Source organism: Mauremys reevesii, linkage group 1, assembly GCF_016161935.1.
Source record: "Mauremys reevesii isolate NIE-2019 linkage group 1, ASM1616193v1, whole genome shotgun sequence".
NCBI lineage: Eukaryota > Metazoa > Chordata > Testudines > Geoemydidae > Mauremys > Mauremys reevesii.
Genome location: NC_052623.1, coordinates 101,424,970 through 101,439,051, shown reverse-complemented (window position 1 = coordinate 101,439,051; position 14,082 = coordinate 101,424,970). Strand labels below are relative to the sequence as shown.

The following is a 14,082-nucleotide window of genomic DNA, read 5'->3' as shown; positions in this document are numbered from 1 at the left end:
CAATATATTTTTGTTTTAAGTTGGGTTGCTGGGCCTAGCTACAAGCAATGCCAGAACTAGCTGCAATTTTGTATGCACATTGTTGGCAAGTGCATAATACAGTGCCCAGGCATGGAAAGTGAACACTACAGGAACTCTTCCAACCAAGAGGCAATGGAACAGAAAATTTAGTGATCCATTACAGTCACTCCCCAACTGCTGCTATAAGCACTCTTAAGTCACCATGTTTTTTTTAAACAGTCTACAACAGAAAATATGGAAAGGAAAAACACTCAAATGGCACCGGTGGAGGACAGGATTCGATACACAGCCTCAAACAAGGAATTACTACAAACGTATGTCATTGTGTAATGGCAGCAAAGAGCTCATACATGTCTTCAGTAGTAAAACGTAATAAAGTTACTCCTTACAGAATTTTCAAAGACTATGAACTGCATAATCTGAGACTATTTCCAGTTACCTCAGGACTTGACTCACCTCCCTAAAGTTTCTCATTTTTGAGAAAATCACCCACATCTGGGATGACCTCATGTGCTACCAAGAACAAGCCAAGCACAGAACCAGAAACACCACCTTCCTTCCAAAGATTCAACCTTGTTCATACACGTCATAGAAGCACTGACTGGAATTAGAGTCACCACAAGAGACTAACCACTGTCCGTCGTAGATAGTAAGAGAGCAGGGAATACCTAGACACTTACTAATGAATTGCTAACACCTCCTTTGACAAGGAGTCCAATAGCCACTCTAACATTCAGTGGTCTAGCCAACACTAAATCATTGCTCAATCTTAGTGAGGTTGCAGGTCTTTTCTCAGCAAGCTAGCAAACCACCAAAAAACTACACTATCCCCAATGCCATGTTTTAGTTGCCAATATTCAAGATCCCTCTCAGTCAGGCTTCAGGGTAGGCCACGATACAGAGAATACTTTTAGCTCTCAAGGATGAACTCGTCCTGTCCAAAGACAGGAGAAATGCATCCATATTCATGATACCAAGGACCATCAAGTACTCCTGTCCCATCTTCAAGACTACACCTTCCCCTGACTCAGACCTGGCCCCTGTAATGCATGCATTCGTGACCTTTAGACTTGGCTATTTCATCTAATTTAAAAATAAAGTTATACACTCTGGAACGGCTCCAAACGATACAGTCTAATTGCTTAGCAACAAGGGTCACTGTGAACACATAAATGCAGCATTCTGATCTAAGCAATTTCTCTCCATTAAATCCCATTCAAGATCTTGATTTAGATATTCAAAACCGTCCATGGGCCTGGCCCTCATTCTTGAGAGATCCCTCTCCTTCTGCAACCATGACCTCCTATGACAGCTACATTCCACTGGAACCATGAAACTGTTGATCAGTGAGCGACATACAGACGTTTTAAAATAAATTGTACCTAGATACTAGAGAACTCTCAAGAAACAATGACCACAGACCTCACCGCATTTAGAACTCAAGGCAAACCTTCGGTTTTACTTGAATTTCCTTCAGTGAGGTCCACAGATCTGCTCTCAGTGCAACACTATGGTTGCAGACTTAAAGGGAGGAAACATAAAAGCAAAGGTTTTCATAGCACCATAAAATTTAGCCACTCTTCATATGGAGTATACTTTACTTATATGTATTTTACAAGAAGTCTATTAAACTACACATTTACAAAGAAAAGCATGAACAGAAGTTGTGTGTGTAATGTGGTTTTATTGCTATAGAATGTTTGGCCAACAATTTTAAACTTGGGTGTCTAGAATTAGGCACCTAAATAAGTAGCTTGATTTTTGGAGTTGCTGAACACCAATAAATGCTGCTGAAAGCAGGAAGGCTCAGCACCTCTGAAAAATTAGCTGCTCATTAAAATGCCTAACTTTGGGACCCAGGTTTAAAAATTAGGTCTTACAGATCAGGAAACAATGCAAACATTTAAAAATGTTAACTGGGCACATTAATACAGTTTTGTGCACTTAGTTGATTGCACAATCAGAACAGTTGCAAAGCTAGTCGCTGCCTACCAAATTTACAAGCTGCAGAAGACCACCTAAAAATTCAGCATTTTTGTTTTTTAGTTACATTTTTCAAAAAAAAAGCAGCGAAGAGTCTTGTGGCACCTTACAGACTAACAGACGTTTTGGAGCATGAGCTTTCGTGGGTGAATACCCACTTCGTCGGATGCATGTCAACACGTTAGTCTATAAGGTGCCACAAGACTCTGCTGCTTTTACAGATCCAGACTAACATGGCTATCCCTCTGATATTTTTCAAAAAAGTCTCATAAGTACATTTTTCAAATTCCTTTTAATTTTTTATAATCACTCTCACTTAGGCTCAAATGTTAGCCCATAACCTCACTAGAGCACAGAACCCACAAGAGAAGAGTGGCCCAATTAATAGGGTATTAACCGGGGACATGGAGATCCAGGTTTGATTCCCTGCTTTGTCCCAGCCTTCGTGTGACCTACAGCAAGTCACTCAGGGCTTGTCTAAATGGGAGCCTTAGCTCACACTGAGTTGATATGCAGTATGCAAGCCACACTAAGAGCATGCAGATGGGACAATATCCTCTTTCCACTTGCATCATTGTGTATGTACAGTGGGAGCTTGGAGTGCACTAAACATTCAGTGTATCAGGCAGGTATTCTATGGTCCTTTGCCCTGCTATGTGCATTCAAGGATTTTTCTTAAAGGAGTACTGTGGGAATGCAGCAGAAGCCTGGGAATTTCGGGACTGGGGGGGGGGGGGGGAAGGGTGTCAAACACCAAAAAATCCCATGATTCCACTCCTTCTCTATCCCATCCTTCCTCTGTTTCTGGGTGGGCTAGCAACCATTTTTGAACTGCTACGCACCCCATGCTAGCAGCTACAGCTGTACAGGCTATTTGTGCTTGATAAGAGCTCTCAGTATTGAGTGGCTTCAGTTTCAGACTGACTGCTGCAGCACCAAGCAGATATGGCTACAACAGTGGCTTCTCCAGCAGATGAATGAGGACACCACCACCAAAGAATGGTTACTCTGTGAGATCTTCTTGAAGCAGCTTCACATAATGCAAAATTGTTTCTGGGCTCAGGAAACCAGAACTGATTGATGCGAGAGGATTGTTCTGCAGATCTGCACAGACCAGCAGTTGCGAGACACTTTCAGGATGGCAAAGGCATCTTTCTTTGATATTTGTGCTGAAGTGATCCTGTTGCTGCAGTGACAGCGACCAGCACGAAATGTCCCATAACCACTAAGAAGCAGTTCATCATTGCTATCTGGAAGCTGACCACCCACAACTGTTACCAGCCCACGGACAACCAATTCAGTATGCAGAGATTGACTGTGCGGGCCACTGTCATGCAGCTCTGTGCTGCCATACTGGTGAAAGTGAACCAAGGTACCAGTGAACTGAGTTATAAAGCTTGGTAATGCTCAGATTATTGATGGCATGGGATGTAGGGGGCTCCTGAACGGTACTGGGCAACAGATGGAACCCATGTGCACCTATCAGTTGCCTCTCTCATCAGGCCTTGGAGTTTATAAACAGGTACTCCTCAGTCTGGTTGACCACTGAGGTAGGTTTACAAACATAAATGCCAGGTGATCTGGAAAGGTCCACACACCTGGATAGTTTGGAATTCACACCTGCTTACCTTAATGAATAATGGTGTTTGCCCCCAGAATCACTATGGACATTAATTGTGTAGAGATTGCTCTGATCATCCTGGAAGACCCAGCTTATCCTCTGCTTCCCCAGCTAATGAAGCTATTTACAGGATGAAGAAGGGAATTGTTTAACTATTTCCTCCATAGTTGCAGAATGACAGTGGAGCATGTAGTTGAGCATCTCAAAACTAGATAGTGTTGTCTTATGTCTAGAACAAAACTTGCCTTAGATAATAGGTGTGTGTTGTATTTTGTACAATACTGATGAGAGTCAGGGAGAAAGTTCTGACAACAGGCAGGAGGCTGAGGTACAGAGACTTGCTCAGCAGTATGAGCAGCCATCAAGCCACCAGGGCAATGCTGTCAGGATTGCTTTCTGTTCTGTGTTTGAATCTGGGGTCTGAAAATGTGTAGCAGTTAACTGCTTTGGTGTGTGTCTTTGTATTGGGAGTACTGGAATTGTTTTTTATGCGTGACAGAAGTGCCATGTTGCTGCACTCTGTATCTTGTCTGTGCCTTTATACTTTTGTAAGAAATGACAACCTATGAAAGTGTGTGTGTATCACGCATGCACTGCAGATTCTTTATGACTAATGGCTTTTATTGCTTAAGTTATGCCAGTACATAACAGCCAAAAGTAAACCGAACAGGGATTGTAAAAACCTGAAAAACTGATTTAAACTGAAACAGTCTGAAATTCAATACAGTGCAGTGGAGGGGGTGATTAGCACACAAGAATGGGGGGTGGGTCCTATACACAGGTGAGTGAATGTTTTTTCTTTACTTCTTGTCCTTCTGTGGAAGAGTGTCAGGAAGTTCTCAAGTGCACTGGATGGTTCGGTTATGCTGGGCTCCTATGTGGTGGTTACCACCCTGTGGTGGGGCTAGGGAGTGGGCTCAAGGAGCACAGCTACAGGGATACAGCAGGGGAAATAACATCACATGTTCCAGTACCCTGTATTATCCCGAATCTGCAGAACATGGTTGAGTTCTGGTGGATGGCACTGCATTGTCTGTGCTTCAGTCTCCCCATCTGTAAAACAGGGATTATAATACTTCCTTATCTCACAGGAGTGTTGCGAGGCACTCCAATGCTGCATTATAGAGAGAGAGCTCAGAGTACTATACTATACTGTAGATAGATAGCTCAGAGTACTTGTCAACTGGGCTTCAGTCACAGAAGGGGAATCAAGTGCTAAATCAGAGCCACCCTCAGCAGAGGCTGAGGGCTGCTACAGTCCTTCAGGTTTCTTTTATAAACTTCTGTACACAAAGCAGCTGCACCCAGCTGTGGGCTACACACCAACATCACATTTGCCAGCATGAAGGGGAGAATTAGGATGGGAGTAAACCACTGGATTAGTGCTCATGTCAATCCAAGAGCAAAGAACAACAACATAGAGGAAAAGAAGAGATATTTACTACTTCAGTCCAGCTGCCTAGGCCGGAGAGGCAGCTGCAAGGCCCCTTAATGTTTGCAACGCCTACCTTTAGACTGATGGTTAAATTCTTCCTCCTCTTCCCTACCCATAATCCCTTTAGCAGGCCATAACAAAGCACAACTATTCTGGCTTCATATGCATTTTGGGCATTGCACCCTATATTAACTCCAAATTTTGGAAAGAACAGTGTTTTTAGATACTTTTCTAAATCAATTTCCTTCCTTACACATTCTTCATCTACAAGTCTATGAATCATGCATGGCTACTTTATTTCAATGCAATGCTGCAATGCAGAATCCAATACAACTGTGACAGAGTGGCCCTGCCATGCATTTCCTTCTATCTCCATATTAAATACCATGCTCACCCGAGTGGTATATGTGGTATTATTTGAGAGACTCTTTCCCACTACAAGAAGTCTACTTCAAAAACGTGTCCTTTTACACACAAGTTTTTGGATGCAATATTTCAAAAGGCATCCTAGGCAAGGCAAGACCAAGGCTCATTGGTTATCCTTCTCCTTCCACTGTCACCAAACAGGCTTTTTGGTACTGTGATACTTTTTGGTACTGTGATACTATCACAGTTTTGGATGTGTGATGTCAAGCCTGTAGTGGAGGCAGGAGAAGGTCTTTGATAGGCTGATAACATTAGCTGTACATTCGGAAATTTGTTACAATATCAAACCTTTCTATTAAATGAATGTAAAAACAAATGCTAGGTAGTTGTCACTAGAGTGGTAAATTCTCGGTTTACATTAGTTTGTTCTGCAGTTAATCATCTTTACACAATTAATAGCAGAAAAAACATGCCCTAATTAGAGCCCTCCACGGACACAACATTTATATCCATGGATGCAGATATCCTCGGATATAAAGTGGATATCCACGGAGCTGCAGGGCTCTACCAGGAACTGCAGGAGCAAAAGCAGCAACATGGTGGGCTGCCGCTCGCAGGAGCCAGCAGCCAGACCAAGTAACTCCTCTGGCGTGGCTGTACCACCCCCAGCCCTACCCACTAGGGTGGACATCAGACTCACCGGTTTCTGCCCCTGGCTGCACTACTGTGTGCAAGTGGCTCACACACTCCCAGACAGGAGTCCCTTCTACACACTGTGTGAACTAACCAGATTTAACAGAATTAATTTAAGCATTGAGCTTTAGTTAACAACTATTTTTGTCTTTATTATTTTATGGCTTGAATAAACTGGGATAAACTAAAGGAAAAATATTGGTTAATAGGCAAAATAGAAAAAAGTGTTCTCTAGAAACAAATATTCAAATGCATAAGCTTGTTTAAAAAGCAATTACATGAAAGGCCAGCAGACTGTATTGTAAGACGGTTTCAAACTTCAAAGTGAAAATGTTCTCATGCTCCTTTAACCAAGTTAGACACACTGAAAAAGTCACTCCCACTACAAAACTCATTTTAAAACTGTTGTAATAGGATTTTCTCTAGCTCATTAAAATTACACTTTTACAATCTTTAAGCACAGACCCGACCATTAATTCAAAACCTACTTAGCGGCAACACCTGTCTTATAAAGGATTATAATTTAGGAACTGCAGTGTCACATCATTAAATTAGAACTATTTAGAATAAGAGTATTCAGGTTCTTTTCAACATGGAGATGACATCTACCAAAAAAGGAGAGGGAAGTATCTCTGCTCCTAAGAGTATTTACACAGATTCCCTCACAAATATATGCGAGCCTGCGTTACCATGTCCACCCCTGGGAACTTGGTTGCCACTCACTGGATTGCAGAACTAGATGCTATAGAGAGAAAGTACTGCATTTCAGGGGTTGCTTTTGCCTTTTTTTTTTTTAAAGTATCAGCCCCTTTGCAATGACACTAGCTTTAAGACACCTAAAATCAGAAAGAAAAAAAAAATTAAAAATAATGGTTTAAGAGTCATTCAAGCTTGCAGAAGTTTTGCTCTCCAGCAACACCCACACAGGAGTCTGGAGGCATATCATTTGGTTTTTATGCCTCGGCAGAAAAGGAAGAGCTTCTTGTCTAAAGTAGTAGGAGCTATGCGTCCACTGCAGCTCATAGTGAGCCTCCTAGCCCAGGCAGACAGACTCACCCTAGAAGGGCTCGAGCTGGCATACGAAAAACAGCAACTCAGACATTGCAGCTCGGGTAGTGACTGGGGTTCTCAAGCACACCTGATGCCCCGTGTTCGAGCTTGGGTGGCTAGTCTGTCTCTCTGCCAGATTTGCAATATCCACACTACTTCAAACACACTTGCTCAAGCCCAGCTAGCATGAGTCTGACCAACCAGGCAGGGAGGTTCATTCCCAACTGCAGTGTAGACATATCCAGAGAGTCTTGTGTTATCTTAGTCACCTCAGAACAAAGCTTAACGTCCTTCAAGTTAGCAAAACATCTCCCAAGTGGTTAATAAAAACTTTGCAGAGGGACAATCCTCTGCTGAGATGCTTTCCCTCATAGCAGTATAATTCAGTTCCAGCACTCTGGATACAGTTCCTAGAGTACAGATTTCATTCCAGAAATCTGAAGTAGATTGATACAGTCCCTGCATGAATTACTATTTATACCAAGGCAATTCAGCACATCTTTAGTCTATATTATGTCATACCCCTTTTGGCTCCATGGAGAAGTTAACCAATTCATCTTTTATCACAACATAATATACCACCATGTAACCAGTTCTGTGAGCATGTCTTTAAGGTACACAATTACACATTTAAAATCATATTAGCTGGTAATATTTTAACTTGAATTTCCTCCAATTATTAGGACAACTGAACTGATTGCGGCTGTGTCTTCACACAAACGTTGCACTGGTGTTTGAGGTAAACTGATGTAAATTCCTAATGAGGGCACTTTTAAATTGGTGTGGATCTGACTTATGTTGTTTTAAGTCAGTCTGCATAAGCCAGGTATAAACTTATTTGAGTGTCCACATTGGATTTGCACGGATTTAACTGAAATATTGTAAAAAACAATTTAGTTAAACCAGTGCAATTTGTGTGTCTAGACAAGCCCAGAGAAATTTAAGACAATACAACTGCAAAAGAGCATGTGGTTAAGTATCACTTCCACATTGACACAAACTCCCAGAGCTATATCCCACAATTCATGGGGCCTCTATGTTCCAGTCCTTCTACCTGCGCACTTCCCACTCACTTCCTTTGCCCCAGTTCTATCTACTCACTTCCCGCTCACCCCTCTGCATCAAAAGCTACCTGCCAGCCAATATATTCCTGCTCTGCATTTAACCATTAATTTAAACATAGGCTGTTCTATTTTCCACATAGCTCTGCCAAACAGCATTACAAGATGCGTACTCAGTGTACTGCTTGTTACCCAGAGGTGCACTACAGGGTTCTTGTTAACATTTTACTACAGGAAGGAGCATGATTTTGGGAGACGCACCCAATATCCACAATTCCTTGAGATCTCTCAGAGAAGCTGGTGGAGGAGAGAGATCAACTGGATTGGTGTACACTGGAGGGAGTGCATCAAAACACCTTAAGACCCTCTACCGCAACACTAAGGATGGTGCCCGCAAGTCCAGCAACTCACCCTCTATCTGTCCTTATTACAAAGGGTTTAAATGGGTGCTCATCACTGCTCCAAGCACAGGGCAGAGCCCACAGCCTTGCACAACATGCTTCTGAACAGGGATGAAGTCCCAGGTATGGCCTCCCTCATTTGCATGTCCTGGCATCGAAGGGTCAGGGCAAGCTCCCTATATGGTTCTAAGAAGGTCTGCTTCCACATGCAAGAGTTCTGAAGCCACTGGTGGTTGTCTCAGGTCTGCATAACAATGTGATCCAACCATGCTATGCTAACTGTCTTGTACAACAGGATCAGTCAACACATGAGGAATCTGCAGCGATTGCAGCAAGGGACAGGTGTCTCCAGACTGCCATGAATGAGTTCCCTTCCATGTACTGTGTCCTCCACCATTCAGAAACTGCTGCTGAAATTCCATCTATCATTTGGTAGAACCTCTTCCTTACTGCATGGACAGTTCAGCCACAAGTAGGGGCAGCTCTTCCACCAACACTGGCTCCAGAGTGGATTAAAATAAAATAAATAAATCAATGATTTAAAAAAAAAAAAAAATCAGATTTTTTTTGCTTTTTGAGGAAAAAAACCTATCTAAAGATAGTTTTAATTAAGGTGAGATATCTTTGAGATATAATGTATCATGGAATATGGATTATAAAAATTCTAATTCTATAGCGTGAGACAATATATTCAAGTAATGAAGAAAAAAGTTTTGTAAATTGGTTCCAATAGTTCATGGATTAGGGACCCAATCTTATGTGGTTCCAGAGGCTACTGTTTAGATTATTTAGGTTAATCTTTCTATCTACCCAGTGGGACTCAGTGCTCAGTCCAGAAGATACCATCAGAGATGCTTAGTTTTGCAGTTCTCAAACTGTGGATTTGTGTCTCCAGAGATAACATGCTTGTTAACAACAAAAAAGCTTTTAAATATATAGAGGTGAGAAATAACAGACCTCAACCCTATTGTCCCTCTGCAAATTTGTGTACACAGAGTCAATCCCTCACCTCTCTCTAAAAGTGCAAAGCTAAATTCAATGAACAGAAGATCGTTGGGGGCGGAATAGATCTGGACAAGGAGAAGAAGTCTGGAGATAAATGTGAGAAGGGAGGGACAGGCAGTAGAAACAAAAGTGAAACTGAGAGCAGCATATTCCAGAAGTCTTGAGGTCTGAGTGTAGCCTTCATTGATTTGAGATCTACAATGCCATTCTCTCACTAGAAGTGAAAACCTATAATGGCAGCAGGCTGTAAGAGACCCACTTTGGGAATATTTTAATGAAGTTTCTCTACCTGGGGGAAAGACAGGCATACGTGCAAAATGCAAACAGTGCAACAAAGAAATGCAAGGTCTTGTTGCCCGAATGAAACATCATGAGAAGTGTTCCTTCTCAGGAGGAAGCTGCATTGAAGATGAAAGGAACATGTCTGAACATGCAGGATCTTCAGGCAGGTTGGTAAACTTTTTTATTTCATACTTCTTTCCTAAGGACTGCCCGTCGTCCTTATGGACTATTCTTGAATTCTCATGGACTATTCTTGAATTCTCAACTATAAAAAAATATAGTTGTTACTCTATGGTATTATCATTTTACATGTAGTTGTGATAAAAATAAATAGCTGAAATAGGCAGATCTTCCTTTTACAATTTCACCTTTAAAGTAGTATTGAGTGTCAGTGAATGCAATGTGTAATACAAAATGAGTAGTATGGTAATAATAATTAAATAACTGCATTGATTTATTTTGTTTAGGAGAATCTATCCTCAACATGCAGGATTCTGAAGACTATCCACCTTCAAGCTCACCACCATTTTCTATAGTTTTAGAGTTATCTGCCAATGACAGTATTTCAGTCACATCATGTATGTCACATAGCCACAGTATATCACCTGTGGCAAAAAGAAAAAAAAAATCTCCATCATCCAGAAACAACCATAGATAAGTTTGTGATAAGAACCAGCAGATTACAAAAAGTAGTAATTGATTTAAAAAATACCCAGGTTGTTTATGCAACAAACTCTCCTTTCCATATGATTGAGAACCCATACATGGTTCAGTAATTAAGACCAGGATACAGTTCACCCAACAGAGCAGATGTTTGTGAACAAAATCGATGGCACTGTCACAGCCAAAGTTCTCAACATTCAGTTTAAGAGAAATGTTGAACACATGCTAAGTACCCTGAAGCCTATTTCTGTAGCCGTGAACAAAATGAAAGGAAATAGCTATTTTATTGCTGATGCTGTTGAAATTTGAAAGGAACTGAGTCAGATCTTAAAAAGAGCAATTCCAGAGTTAAATTACAAGCATTAAAAAAACCAATCTCCAGATCATTTCTTGAAAATATTCTCAATACTCAGTACCAGGGTCAAACCTTAACTGCTGAGGAACAGGAGTTGGCTATGACATGGACATCCAGCAATCATCCCTCCGTAATGCCAACTATAATAAACTTCAGAGCTAAGGGTGAACCAGAAATATATGTTTGCTGATGATGTTTTAAAGAAAGTCACACCAGTGAACTGGTGGACGTCACTTAAGCACTTGGATTGAGAGATTGTTGAAGTGATAATCTCACTTTTAACAGCAGTAGCTTCTTCTGCCAGTGTAGAAAGAATATTTTCTTCCTTTGGACTAATTCATTCCAAATTGAGAAATCGTTTGGGACCTGAAAAAGCAGGAAAGCTTGTTTTTCTTTTCCAGATTATGAACAAACAGGAAAATGAAGGTGAAGATAACTGAGTTAGCTGCAGAAGCCAATATTTTAAGTTTCTCATGTTGACCTGGCTGACGTAGTCAATATTTCATTTAAACTATTTTAGTTAAAAACAATTTTAACAAAAACAAACCTGATTTTAAAAAACTTGAATGTTTAGCTAAATTAAAAAAATCATATGCTTGTCTTGTTATATTATTATATGTTTGCTGTTGAAGAAAAAAATCCAGAATACATAACAGTGTTTTAGTTTAAATAAATGTCTGGTGATGTTCTTCTCCTAATACAGCATGGCAAGAAAATCCTCAAAATAATAATGATTAACCTGTTGAATTGGAGATATTTATGAAATCACTGGGAGATGAACTATCTGCTTCAATTAACTTTGGTAAATGAAATAACCAAACAATCATTCATTTTCTGATATCGCTGTAAAACTAATCTGAAAAGTTTTCAAAATAAATCACAGTTTAAAAATGTATAGTGTGTACCTTCTAAAAATGAAACCTCCATCTATCTCTGAGTTGAAGAATATGTATTAAGGTTATAACAACCAAAAAGAATGCACTTTTATATAAAAATCCTTGATTACATCATGTCTTCCTGACTAGTGATTTAAATCATGATTTAAATCCTGACTGGATCCATGACACGGGCTCAGCTGGAACAGACAGAAGTGAGAAGTGTGCAGAGCTGGAAGTGCTTCAACCAAGTAAGTTGATGGGCTAAAGTCACTTCTGCACAGAGGCCCAGGAAGGACAGAAAATATATCACACACTGATTCCCAGAGTAGCTCCAAATAGTGAGGCGCTAAGAAATCTGGGATACGTGTCCAGAAACCATAGCATCAAACCCACATAACTGCAGCGTCTGTGTGAATATGGCTATAGGGCAAGGGTTGTGTGAGGCTGTGCACTGTGGACACTCAGAGGCAGGCTTGGCTAGCATGTATGTGGACACATTCTAGCCAGAACACGGGTACACACTGCAGCATAGGAACATATATAAACTGTGGGAGTTGCATTTTAACACTTTCTCTATAAATCCTTTTGAATCATGCGATATTTCACCTACTAATGTTAGAATTTATTTAATCCCGCTCAACAAAAGGAACATTTCTCGGCTTGTGCACTCACTAGCTCTTTTTTGTTAACCTAGTTTATTTTCTTGAAAACCTATTGGGGTGTGTCACTTTCAATCTTTGTTTCATTGAAAACTGCTGTGCTTTTACCTCACTCCTGACTCTTGGTAGCACTGGTCTAGCAGCTTAGCCTTGTCCAAACAAGTAAATTTCCTTCAGACAACAATCCAGCTCCTTCTGAAATTAAGTGGATTATTTACGTAATGTAAACAACACACAGTTAATTATGTTTCCACATTTGCCCACCCATTTTGTGGGGAAAAAATTCTCAGTGCAATAGTATAATGTAAGCATTCTTAACATTTTTGTATCTTCTACTCAATGGCAAAAAGGTAGTATTTGCTTCTCTTTGCCCAATAACACAGAATCCATCAAGGGCCACTGGAAGCTGTGCCCACACAAAGTCTAATATTTCTTGCACACACAAAGTTTCCCATCATTCAGCACGTGTGTAAGTGTTTGCAGGGTCAGGACATAAAACCCTAACCCTTGTAAACAGGACTGAGTTTATAGGCTTGTGTATATGGGGAAATTCACCACCACAACTGTACCGGTATAATTATATCACTATAATCTCTGTGTGTAACTCTTATTCCAGTGTCTTTTTTGGTTTAGTTTATGTCACTTTCAACATTCAATTTAATGACTTTTTTTTTTTTTAAACTTACTATGGTTACAAGTCTGTATTTAAGATTACTAAACCTAAAAAGGTTAAAATACTTAAATGAAAAATTTAAAAAAGGAACATAAAACTGCAGAAGGTGGCATCAAGACTTATAGTAGTACAGTAGTACCCCAAATGACTTTTAGCTAGCATTTTTTAACAAAATGCCTTTATTTAAAATTGGCGTCCCCTCTTATTAAGCACAGATCAAGTCCCCATTTAAAGTTGAATGATTAGCAAAGTATTTCCATTAGCAGCTGCAGACCTGCATTAGTTTTAATTTCTGTAAAGCACTGTAGTATTATGACATCTTGCTCATACAACTATCCCACCGTGCACCTATCGCAAATGTCAAAGAGTTACAATAACAGAAGATGTAAGAGTAGACGGCAACAGAAAAAAAGGGAGAGGCATGTGTGGATCTACTGGTAGCAGTGCTGACTGAAGTCAACTAATGAAGTTCAAGCTGGATTCTATTCTGCTTTAGCTATCTACAAATTGTACATTTAGGTCTGATTGCAGAACCTCTGTTACTGATTATAATGTAAACTGAAAAAGTGTCAGTTAAATTTTCCAATCCCAACCGAATTTGGGATCTGACGGTAAGATCAGCTTTTGACTGATTAGCTAAGCAAATCTGATAAGAATTTAATAAACGTGAGAGCCTATAATAGCTAGTTATTTAAATTAAAAAAATCCTTAAGTGGGGAAACAGTGAATGGCATAAGGCAGATAAAGTTTAACTGACTTTCAATAGGGCTTGTGCTCTTCAATCACTTTGGTCCATGTGAAAATTCCACCCTCAATCTTTAAATTTCCCTTCTATATCAAATGAAATGAAGAGAAAATAATCTTCTATGACAAGTTATAAAGCACATGTACAGGGAATTATTACCCAGGAACTTAGAAATCTTCATTGAAATGAGA

The 14,082-nt window shown here is 40.2% G+C and overlaps 1 protein-coding gene across 1 annotated transcript in view; it reads right to left on the bottom strand.

Annotated features, from left to right (window-relative positions):
* RAP2A (RAP2A, member of RAS oncogene family) overlaps nt 1–14,082 on the bottom strand; it is a 34,489-nt gene that overhangs the window by 18,777 nt on the left and 1,630 nt on the right. The gene's annotated exons all lie outside the window — the stretch shown is intronic.